Genomic DNA, 12,500 nt, shown 5'->3' on the forward strand with positions numbered 1-12,500 from the left:
TGAGTCCTGGCTGCTCCTCTTCCAATCCAACTCTCTGTTTGTGGCCTGGAAAAGCAGTGGAAGATGGCCCAAGTCTTTGAGGAGAGAGAGAGAGAGAGAGAGAAAGAGAGAGGTCTTCCTTCTGCTGGTTCACTCCCCAAATGGCTGTAGCAGCCGGAGCTGGGCTAATCTGAAGCCAGGAGCCAGGAGCTTCTTCCGGGTCTACTACGTGGGTGCAGGGGCCAAGCACTTGGGCCATCCTCTGCTGCTTTCCCAGGTACATCAGCATGGAGCTGGGATGCTGGTGTCACAGGGTGGTGGCTTTACCTGCTGCACCACAGCAGCAGCCCCTGTTCTGGAACTTTAAAAGCACACACAAGAATAGAAAGACGGAGAGAACAGATCTCTGTGAGCCATTGCATACGGTAGTGATCGAAACAGGAAAGTCATGTGCTGAGCTTCACAAAGACAAAGCAACCCTTTGGCTACTGGGGAGGAGGCACTGGAGGGAGCTCCACGCTGAGGTGTGGGAAGCGGATTCTGGAGACAGAGATGGGGGGGGGGGCTCTTGCTTTGGCTTCTCTTGGAAGCAGACCCTGGGACAAGGACTGGAGTGGCATAGTCGATTTAGGGGTTAGGAAATCTTGACAGGGAAGTGGGGTAGAGAAAGAGAGGGAAGGAAGGAGGGAGGGAAGAAGGAAGGGTAGGTGAGGACAGGAGGCAGCCAGGGCCTTCTCGAGTCACCTGAGGTAGGGCAGCTGCATAATTTTCAGAGCCCAGTGCAAAATGGAAATGGGAGGCAAGAATTTCAAAATGATGACAGCAGAGTTCAGCCCAGCGCAGGTCCTTCCAAGCAAGAGGCCTTGTGCAACCGCTCCTGTCACACAGCCATGAAGCTGGGCCAGGCCCTTAGGCAACTGGACCTTAATCCTGCAGGGGAGGCCTGGGAAATGGGCTGAAAGCCATCTCAGAGGGGCTGGGGTGCTGGGGGGGTCGTCAGTCACAGGCTGAGGCTGCTGTTGGAGAAGCCCAACTTCTTGGCACTGCCAGCCTGCTTGTCTGGGAGGAATGGCTTTCCCCAGCTTCCTCATGCAGATCCTGCACTGGGCTGGTGCCACTGGCACGGCCAGTCCTACAGAACATGGACCAGACATCAATGGCATCTGCTACAGGGGCTGGGGATGAGGGAGGTGTCTTGGATGAAACCCGGGTGCACTCCAGGTTCCGGGGTTGGTGCTGTCAGATTGGAGGCCCCCGGCTTGAGACAGGGGCACTGGTGGAGAGGCAGCCAGGACAGCATCTGAGTTTGGTTTGAGGACGTAGAGCAGCCACTTGGAGATCTCAGAATGGCAGCTGAGGAGATGTGGCTCATAGGCTCATGGGAGACGTCTGGCTATGGACAAGAATGTAGAGGCCCAGGGAAGGTGGGCAGCATTAGGGTTTACAACCATGACTGATAACGACATCCAAGACCACACTGGGCAAAGAAAAGTTTATTAGGGCAGAGAACTGCCAGGAGCGGCCTCAGAGGGAGAGGAGCTCAGGGCTCATGTGCCGGGCTGGGGTTTTGTAGGGAACTTGCATCAAGCGAGGAGGGAGACAGGTGGGAGATGAGTCGGAGCGGCCCAACAAAGGGATGTGGGGTGCGTGCTGGAGCAGCTGAGAGGATCCGAGATACCGTGAGGCAGGTGTCCCCGACACAGGGAGTCTCCGGGCTGCCTGGCTCATAGCTGGGGCTGTGATAGGGACCGGGAGGCCGGGACGTCTGCCTGATTTGTAGCTGGGGGCAGTTGTGGGAATGGTGAGCACAGAAGGTCTCTCTCAGGCCTGATTTGCAGCTGGGACAAACAGAACGGTGAGGCTCTCCAGGAGCACGGCACCCCTGTGTCCCTGTTTTCCTGACACCAGGAGAGAGTGGGGGAGGTGTCTCGGACCCGTGCGGATTCAGGACTCTCACAGGCAGAGGCTCTGAGCTACGGGGTGTCCACTGTGCACAGCCAGGACGGAGGGCGCTGAGTTACCTGAGGCAGAACCCCTCCCTGCGGCGGGCGGACACGGTGCCTCTTCAGGGCCTCCAGGTCGGTGCCGTCACTCAGAGCGAGGCTGGAGCCATCATCACTCCCCCGGGCTCCTGCTGTAAACGGCCCTCAGACATCAGACAATCTAGAACCACCGGCGTGAATCTGACCCCTGCCGCCTCCCTACCCACTTCCCGGAGCAGGACAGAGGCGGAAGGAGCCGGAAGGGAGGTCCTAAGACCCTGTGCAAATAACGCGATGGCCTTTGGGTCCTCACCTCCAGTCTATGCTTTATGGGTTTTCTCAGTGCCAATAAAGCTGCAAGTTTACCAGCGGATGTTAAAACAATGACCTGGCAGGCTCCTGGCTTCAGCTTCCTGCTAAGGCAAATCCTGGGAGACAGCACTGATGGCTCAAGTCACTGGGATCCTGGCACCCATGTGGGAAACCTGACCTGCATTCCCAGCTGCCAGTTTTCCCCTGGCCCAGCCCCAGCCATTGCAGGGCTACGTGGAGGAGTGAGCCAGCAGACAGGAGATCTGTCTGTCCATCTCTCTCTCCCTGTCTCGCTTCCTCTCAAATAAATAAATAAATAAATATGGAAGCAATTAATTTCCCCTCCCAAAGTGAGGTGGTTGAAGTTTCACCAAGTCTAATTACCGGGAGCAGTGAAAATTGACGAAACCTAGGCAGCGGGCAGCGGGATACCCTGGGTGTTCTTGCATATTTCACTGTCAATTTACAGAAAGGGCGCCCAGGTGCCGCGAGTGTTGAAAGGTGCTCCTGGAAGCCACTTCATTTCCCATCATTAAAATCAACCTGAGTTTCCAAACACAGAGGAGCATAAATGAATTGGACCTGCCAGGCCTGGGTAGCCCTGGGCTCCTTGGCCCAATAATTGCTTCCGTATTATTCTTTCTCATTAAAATGAAGGTCAAAGGAATCACTGGGCACCTTGCATTTAGGGAGAAATCTTTCCAGGAGACCCTGGAGGCAGTGTGGGGACACAGGAGGCTTTTGCGGGGGGGAGGTGTAGGCTCAGGCCTTGGGTCAACCTTGCACCCCCAAGGCCTCATTTCCAGTCTTATTCCTGTGCTTGCGCAGAGGGTGGCCACAGGAAACCATCTCTCAGGCTGTGGTGTGGGCAGGTCGAAGGGTTCCGAAAAGAAGGCAGGCGCACATCATGTTGCACTAAAACATGTGACGGAGACGCGTGTGCTCTATTTGTCATTGTGGAAGATTAAACATCTGGACGATTAATGAATTGTTTTAATCCAGCTCTTTTGGCACGGCCAAGGCACAGCTTGAGACCTTCTTCTTTATTACAGTTTCATGGCTCTTTTACTCTGGGGTGATATTCAGTATTGAATGTCAGCTTCAGCATGGGCGCCAGACAGAAACAGCCAATAGCTGGTTCTGGTGGGTGCCGGCTGAACGGCAGCACAGCTGTCCCGATCCCACTGTGAGAGGAGGCAGCAGAAGGGACACTGAGGCAGGGCTTGCAGGCGTGTGCTTGCACACGTGCACATCCGTGCTAGCATCCTGCTGCAAACAGGAGGTGAACATGCTGCTGAAAGAGCAGGGTGTTGGGTGTGCCTGGCACCCCTACCGGGCTGCCCACTCCCCGGGCAGGCCTGCTGCTGCTGGCCGAGCTCCGGATGCCAGAGCAGGAGAACACAGACACCAAGGACTTGGAATCAGAAGATGGATCATCCCTGATATCAAAAATGACACTCCAAATTGGTTCCAAATACAAGGATGTTCCGTAATGGTGCTGGCGCTGATTGTCTCATGCGGCTTCACGCTTCAAATGTTTTTCAGCCAAATAAAGAGGCCCTAATAGCCATCAAACTCTTGTCCAGTGTAATTACCATAAATCATTATAAATGAGTTCGAATATTGCTAGGAACAGAGATGCACAGCTATGGTCACGGGAAACAGGGCCAAGACATTTTTTCACTAAGGGGATGTGCTCAGGAACAGGGGAGCGTGTCCCCAGAATATCTTTTTTTTTTTTTTTTTTTTTTACAATTTATTTATTCATTTGAAAGACAGAGTTACAGAGAGGCAGAGGCAGAGAGAAAGAGAGAGATCTACCATCCGCTGGTTCACTCCCCAGATGGACACAATGACTAGAGCTGCCCGATCTGAAACCAGGAGCCAGGAGCTTCTTCTAGGTCTCCCACATAGCTGCAGGGACCCAAGAACTTGGGACATTTTCTACTGCTTTCCCAGGCCATAGCAGAGAGCTGGATCGGAAGTGGAGCAGCCGGGACTCCAACTGGCGCCCATATGGGATGCTGGCACTGCAGGCTGAGGCTTTACCCACTATGCCACAGCACAGCCTCCCCCCAACTACCCAGAATATCTTTTCACTGTTACAGGTGCCACCCAAAGTGGGGAAGAACTGGTATGCAATGAGATTGCAAGAGAACAGAGGCGGCGACACCTGTCTCAGCCGGCACTGTGAAAGCAGTCACAGTAAAGGGAAGAGCTGGCTACTCAGCATCTGATAACTATCTTTTAGGGCCTGGCTGTTTCCGTTTTACTGATGAGGAAGCTGAGAGTGGAGAGAATTCAGAGCTTGCAACTGGCAAATGGCACGGGGAAGCTGGACTGGGCTATGGGTTTTCTTCTTTAATTTCATTAATGTCAAACCAGTTATTATTATTTTTCTTTTAAAGCTTTATTTATTTACTCAAAAGTCAGAGAGACAGAAAGAGGGAGGGAGGGAGGGAGGCAGAGAGAGGAAGAGATTTTCCATCCTCTGACCTGCAAAAGGTCACTGTGGTTTGGTGGGGCTGGGCCAGGCTAAAGCCAGGACTCCGTTAGAGCCTCCCACATGGGCAGCAGGGACCGAGCACTTGAGCCATCACCTGCTGCCACCCAGCCACATTAGCAGGGAGCTGGATCAGAAAAGCAGTAGCCGAGCTCAAACTGGTGTTCTGCTAAGGGATGCTTAACCTACTGTGTCACAGCACCAGTCCCTCACGCCAACTACTGATACCTTCCAGGAGACTGTGTGAAGGCAAGGAGACCCAAGCTTTGCCCACAAGGGGAGGTCGAGGACCCTGACTTGGAGCAAGCCCATTGCATGTGCTGTGCATGGCCTGCTTGGGACAGGGCTCTTGTGGCAGGAGGGCTGGGGAGACCAGGAAGGGACATTGGAGCAGAACCTCGGGGTACACACCAGGTTCTGCTTCTCCCACACCCTGAGATGAGGTGGGGAGCGTTCCGGATAGAAGCGTGGGGCTTGCATTTCTCTTCGCTCCCTGGCCCCCAGCTGGAGTTGGACCGAGCCCCTCAGCCCTGCCCCTGCCTTGCCCAGGGGACCTCCTGATGGCCACCACTGTGCCAGGCCAGGGCTGCCAGACTCAGCAAACATTACAGCCACCTGCAGATAAACAAGGAAGATGATGTACGCCCACCCACACAGTTCAGATATGTCTATCTGAAATTCAGATTTCACTGGGACTGGCTGTATTCATCTGACACCTTATGCTCTGCTGCAGGGCCCCCCCAGTGGGGGTGGCCTCTGTTTTGCCTGAAACTTCAGACATCTCCCATGCACAGAGCTGTGGGACGAGAGGACTGGCAGTATCTGTCCTGGAAGAGCGTCCCTTCCCCAGGGGAGAGGGGACACTCCCTTCAGCATTGCAGTTGGGGGGGGGTGCAAGTATCCAGGGCCCCGGCGTGCCAGGATGGGATGGACTTGGAGGAGCACCCTGAGGGAGGGGTTAGCTGGGTGGTCAGGGAGAGCAAGGGCAGACAGCGTTGCGGGCCTGGGGGGCAGGCGCTCCGAGTCTGCTGAAACAGCCTCGCTGAGCCCAGTGCCCAGGAGCCGGTTTGAGTAGAAATAAACGCAGCTGTGCCCACTGTTGGCCACCAGAGGGCGGGCGGGCTTGTGAAATAACGTCCTCAGCCTCGGGAGGAGAGGGCCTGGACAGCTGAAGAGGCCATTTCTTTGTCAGCCAGGGCCTCCGTGACAGCCCCAGGAGGACGGGGAGGACTGTGGGGGTTTGAGTTTGCGGTGTATCCCCAGCACCTGCCGCAAGGCCTAGCTCTCAGAGGTGCTCAGTGGGAGGTGGGGGAGAAGGGGAGAGGATGGGTGGGGGAGGGAAGACTGGGCCAGGGGCCAATCTGGCTCAGGCCTCAACACACACAAGACACTTGACAAAGAGAGGGGTTGAACGGAGAAATGAGGAGCCAGCCCTTAGGAAGGGGAGCACTTACAGACTTGGGAAGGGGGTGTGGTGGGAGGGGACAAGAAGGAAGGGAGACCTTCAGGGAGGAGGTCTTGGGACAGGGCCCTTGTGGCAGGAGGGCTGGGGAGACCGGGAAGGGACTTTGGAGCAGAACCTCGGGGTACACATGAGGTTCTGCTTCTCCCACACCCTGAGATGAGGTGGGGAGCGTTCCGGGTAGAAGCATGGAGCTTGCATTTCTGTTCGCTCCCTGGCCCCCAGCTGGATTGGACTGAGCCTCTCAGCCCTGCCCCTGCCTTGCCCAGGGGACCTCCTGATGGCCAGGAGGAGAAAACAGCAGATGATGGCCCAAGCACCCCTGCCATCCATGTGGGAGCACCAGATGGAGTTCTGGACTCTTGGCTTCAGCCTTGCTCTGCCTGGCTTTCATGGCCATCTGAAGAGTGAACCAGTGGATGGATGATCGCTAACCACGCCTCCCCACCCCGCCAGCCTTTCAATTAAAAAATTTTGCAAAAAACAGGGGGGAAGAGGCCAGACAGACTGGCAGGAGCACCCTGTCTCACCACGCTGTGTTCTGTGCCAGCACGAAGACGTCAGAGACGCCGCCTCTCAACCTTACGTCTCCAGAAGCGTGGGCCAGAAAACACCGCTTCTCTCAGTAACACAGCCGGTCTACCACTGTGCTCTCTGAGACAGGGACTCAGCACAATCACTCTCCAAAGGAATGCTTCCAGTGGAGTGATTAACAGAACACAGCAGGAGGGAGGGACTCTGTTGAATGTGAATGAACCGTGAAGGCCTGGAAGCTAGCTGGCAGCAGTGAGTGGCCAGCAGCTGTCCCTATGGCGCTTTCATTTCTGACTTCAGTCCTGGCTTCCAGAGCCCCTCCCCCACTCAGAGGCTCCTATTCCTCACAGCAGCACCCCAGGGGGCTGTGGGAGTGGAGGCTGGACTCTGAGCCGGGGTCTCTGTCCCATGTGTGTGGGTGTCGAGATTGTTCATGGGAAGGTGGAAGAGGTCCCCCCCACCCCGGCCGGGTCATCTCCCTTTGCCACGGCTGCCTCCTGGGACTGGCCCTCCTTGCCCTGTCTGCACTGAGCTGGTGAAGGGAAGGCTCACTTGAGCAGGTGAGCAAGAAAGGGAGCTTCTGTGTGTATTAAAACACAGAGCTGCAGGGGCGGGCCCTGTGGCACAGTGGTCGGGAGTCCCAGCTGCTCTGCTTCCAATCCAGCTCGCTGCTAATGTGCCTGGTAAGCAGCAGAGGATGGCCCAAGTCCTTGGGCCCCTGCACACACGTGGGAGACCCAGATGGAGTTCCTGGCTCCTGGCTTCAGCCTGGCCCAACCCTGGCTATTGTGGGCATTTGGGGAGTGAACCAGTGGGTGGAAAATCTCTCCCCTCCCCACCTTCTCTGTCTCTCTGCCTTCCAAACAGGTGACAATAAATGAACTTTTTAAAAACGAAACTTCCTAGGAGCTCCCATTTTTGTCTTTGTACAGAAATAACTGGGAGAGGATGCTGATTGTCAGTGGGCACCACAGTGGGGAGTGGCTGGAGTTTCTGACATCATTCCACAGTTCTGGCCATTGTCTGAATTTCTTCTGACAAGCTTAGTGCTTTAAAAACTTTGGAAATGCGCTGCTTGAAATAGTGAAAATTATAAACCACCTCAATTAAACGGCCCCCACCAACCCCACGGGTCCGCTCGGCAAGGCTGCCACACACCGGCAGTGGTTGCTGGGTCTGGAGCTGAGAACTGTGGGAGTTTGGGCAACACCGTCCTACACACACACAGACACACACACAAGCCGCCACGTTCTCTCTGCTTCCAGTCCTCAGTGGCGCCTCCTTGTGCACCGAGGCCTCACCTCCTCCTGGAAGCCTGCTCAGGTGCTGAAAGGAACAGATGTGGTCTCTGCTGGAGCCGCTGTCCCCGAGAGCCCTTGTGGCTAAGATCCTGCTCCCCACCTGACTCCCCCTGCACCTGACCCAGCCAGGAAAGTGGCTCCAGTTTGGCTGGTGCCCCTGGGCGGCCAGCAGTGGTCTCAGGTCCTCTCTTATTTGCTCAATCAAAGGGAACAAAGGGGAGAAAGTCCTCCTTGGGCTCCCTCCGTAGGCCTTCCCTCCTTTGGAGTAGCTCGGAAAGTGTGAGCTTCGTCCGGGTAGGATCCCGGGGTGGTGGTGGGCTTGCCAGCAGGCGTGCACACAGCGGGAGGGCTGTTGTCTAAATGTTCGCTGCTGGCCGGGCGCCGCGGCTTGATAGGCTAATCCTCCGCCTTGCGGCGCGGGCACACGGGGTTCTAGTCCTGGTCGGGGCACCAGATTCTGTCCTGGTTGCCCCTCTTCCAGGCCAGCTCTCTGCTGTGGCCCGGGAGTGCAGTGGAGGATGGCCCAAGTGCTTGGGCCCTGCACCCCATGGGAGACCAGGAGAAGCACCTAGCTCCTGGCTCCTGCCTTCGGATAGGCGCGGTGCGCTGGCCACGGCGGCCATTGGAGGGTGAAGGAGGGTGAACCAACGGCAAAGGAAGACCTTTCTCTCTGTCTCTCTCTCTCTCTCACTATCCACTCTGTCAAAAAAAAAAAATGTTCGCTGCTGTTGTGTCTGGGTACAGAGATTGTAGGGGAGCCTGATTTTCTCCTTTTTTTTTTTTTTTTTTTTTTTTTACATTTGTGCTTTGCATTTATTTAATTTAGTTTTTAAAATTTCTGCACAGCTGGGGTGGCATTTGGCCTAGCAATTGGGTTGCCTGCATCTCACACCAGAATGCCTGGGTTTGATGCCCGTCTCTGGTTTCTGACTTCAGCTTCCCGATAGCATGAACCCTGGGACACAGCAGTGATGGCTCAGGTGGTTGGGTTCTTGCCACCCATGGGCGAGACCTGAATTGAGTCCCTGGCTCCCAGCTAGGGCTTGTTGCTGGCATTTGGGGAATGAACTTGCAGATGGGAGCTTGCAGTCTATCTCTTTTTCCACAGCGCGACAGATAAAATCATCAAGAGAGGAAGAGACAGATACACACAGAAAGCAAGGCGGAAGGGAGCCTCAATGAAGAGAGAATAAAATAAAGTGAAAACCAGCAGGTGTGAGACAGGCAGACAATGAAGGGGGTGGGGGGAGGGAGAGGACAGAGGAGAGCCTGGAGGCCCAGCTGGCCGAGGCCATGGTGACCTCCAGAGTGGCAGCAGCAGGCGTCCTCAGAGCCTCAGGCTGCAAGCAGATTGGCCCCGAAGCTGTTCCTGGGCTGCCTCCAGATGGCGTGGCAGTCTCCCTTGGCAGCCACCTTCCCAAGGCCTCTGGCTGTGGGGACAGTCCCAGCACCCCTGCTGGTGACGAGGTAGCAAGTGCTGGAAGTGACCAGAGCCCAACGTGTCCGGGCCAGAGCAGCTGTCAGGAGTCAGGCCTCCATGGATCTCTCCAATTTCCACGCGTCTCGTGAGCAGAGGCATGCACTGCCTTGGGCCAGACGGTTTTTCTAGGGTGTGGGTACGGACGTGAGTGACAAGGGTTCCTCCCAGCGCAGAGAGCAGATGGGCCTCCTGCCCACTGTAGAACACTCCCAAGTGCAGGGGGCCTTTTCCCGGAGTTTACATTGCACACTTTATCTGCTGTTGTCAGAAATGCAAGGGGTGGCACCGGGGGCGAGGCGCATGGTTGCCTGGGGTGCCTAGCTCCCTTATTGGAGTGCCTGGGATGGAGTTCTGCTTCTTCTTCTGGTCTAGCTTCCTGCTCGTGCACATACTAGGAGGCCCTGACACCTGCACAGGAGACCTGGGTAGAGTTCTTGGTTCCTAGCTTTGGCCAGGCCGGCCTTAGTTGTTAAGGGAGTAAATAACCAGACATAAAATCTCTCCTCTCTATCTCTCTGTGTCTCTGTCTGTATTCCGCTCTCTTTCACCCTCCTGCCTTCCCTCTATCTCTGTCACTCTGCCTTTCAAGTGAATAAATAAATAAATAAGTAAATAAAACTTTTAAAAAGAGAGAGAAATGGGAGAGGCAATGTAGCCTGGTAGTTAAGAGCTCACACCCTGGGGCTGGCATTGTGGTGCAATGGGTAAGGCTGCCACCTGCGACACTGGCATCACATATAGACAGCGGCTCATGTCCTGGCTGCTCCACTTCCAGTCCAGCTCCCTGCTAATGTGCCTGGGAAAGTAGTGGAAGATGTTCCAAGTCCTTGGGCCCCTGCACCCACGTGGGAGACCCAGAAGAAGCTCCTGGCTCCTGGCTTAGGATCAGCCCAGCTCCAGCCATTGCAGCCATTTGGGGAGTGAACCAACAGATGGAAGACCTCTCTCTCTTTCTCTGCCTCTGCCTTTCAAATAAATAAATAAATCTTAAAAAAAGAAGCTATCAGTTTAAAAACTTTTTTTAAAAAAATCATTAATCCAGCCTGGTGAGATACACAACCGAAATACGTGCATGTGTGGGCCCAATCCCGTGTGCTAGAATGTGTGAAGTACTGCTCCTGACCCCCTTGACATGGAAATGGCTCAAGTGCTCATTGACACCTGTGGCTTGTCTGCAGCTGGAATGTTATGCTGCAGCAAAAGCTGCAGCGTGGGTGGACCCCACAGACACAGTGCAGACACACAGTGTATGCAATGGGATGACTCTGTTCACCTAAAGGACAAAAGCAGGCACGATAATGTATGGAGGGAGAGGCCCAGGTCGGGGCAGTGATGGAGGAAATACGGGAAGCTCCAGAGGCTGGGCTACTGCGCATCGTGAGCCGAGTGCTGGCTACACAGGTGTGAACACCAATGATGTATCTTTCCCCGTGTAAACTCCAATAAAAGGCTTAAAAAGTGGGAAATGAGGCTGGGATGGATTTGCTTAATTCAAAATAGGGGGACTGAAAAGGATTGCTTCAGAAAAGTCCTTAGGATCCTGTATTTTCCATTAAAGAGTGTGTAGAGAAACAGGTGTTCATAGCCCAGGCAAAGAGAGCTTACGCACATTCCAGGAAACTTTGTCCACAATGGGTGACCAAGAGGCACAGGTTCAGAGGCCAGCAGTTGTGGTGCAGTGAGCTATGTAGCTGCCTACAACGCCAGCCTCCCATATGAGTGCCGGTTGGGTCAAAGCTGCCCAGTTTCCAATCCAGCTCCCTGCTAATGTACCTAGGAAAGCAGCGGAGGATGGCCCAAATAATTGGGCCCCTGCACCCATGTGGGAGACCAGAAGGAGCTCTGGACTCTTGGTTTTGGCCTGGACAAGTCCTGGTTGGTGTGGCCATTTGAGGAGTGAGCCAGTGGATGGAAGATCTCTCTGTCACTCTGCTTTTCAAATAAATAAATAAATCCCCCTTTTAATTTTTTAAAAAGATTTATTTTTTATTTATTTTGAAAGACAGAGTTACAGAACAAGGTGGGGGTGGGGTGGGAGAGAGGTCTTCCATCTGCTGGTTCACTCCCCAGATGGCCGTAACGGCCGGAGCTGTGCCAATCCAAAGCCAGGAGCCAGGAGCTTCCTCTGGGTCTCTCACACAGGTGCAGGGGCCTAAGGTCTTGGGCCATCTTCTACTGCTATCACAGGCCACTGCAGAGAGCTGGACCGGAAGAGGAGCAGCCGGGACCAGAACCGGCCCCCATATGGGATGTCAGTGCTCCAGGCCAGGGCTTTAACCCACTGTGCCACAGAGCTGGCCCCATACCTCTCGCCCCCCACTTTTAAAAAAGAGGAACAGGTTTAATAATTTTTCATACATGAGCTGTACACAATGATTTCAAAGCACTCTTACACTGATCTTCATGGAGTGATATGGAGAAACTGTTATTTTAATGGTGGTACTTCTGAAGAATGGCACCAACTGAGAAAATTCTGTGACACACCAATTGGTAGGTGGAAGGTAACATCTTGGTTTGGAAGCTGATAATGAAGCAAAGACATCATCCAACTGATGTGGGTAGACAGGGAGTGCTAGCAAGAGGAGCTGAGGTTTCTTTTTTAAAAAACATTTTTATTTATTTGGGGCCAGCGCTGTGGCGTAGTAGGGTAAGCCTCTGTCTGCAGTGCCCACATCCCATATGAGCACCAGTTCATGTCCCATCTGTTCCTCTTCCAATCCGGCTCTCTGCTATGGCCTGGGAAAGCAGTAGAAGATGGCCCAAGTGCTTGGGCCCCTGCATCTGTGTGGGAGACCCCAAAGGAGCTCCTGGCTCCTGGCCTCGGAATGGCCCAGCTCCTGTCGTTGCAGCCATTTTGGGAGTGAACCTGCAGATGGAAGAACTTTATTTCTGTCTCTTCCTCTGTCTCTGTAACTTTACCTCTTAAATCTTTTTTAAAAAGATTTTT

The sequence above is a fragment of the Oryctolagus cuniculus genome, chromosome 18 (assembly GCF_051225735.1).
Source record: "Oryctolagus cuniculus isolate XC-2025 breed Fujian yellow rabbit chromosome 18, ASM5122573v1, whole genome shotgun sequence".
In the NCBI taxonomy this organism is placed as follows: Eukaryota; Metazoa; Chordata; class Mammalia; order Lagomorpha; family Leporidae; genus Oryctolagus; species Oryctolagus cuniculus.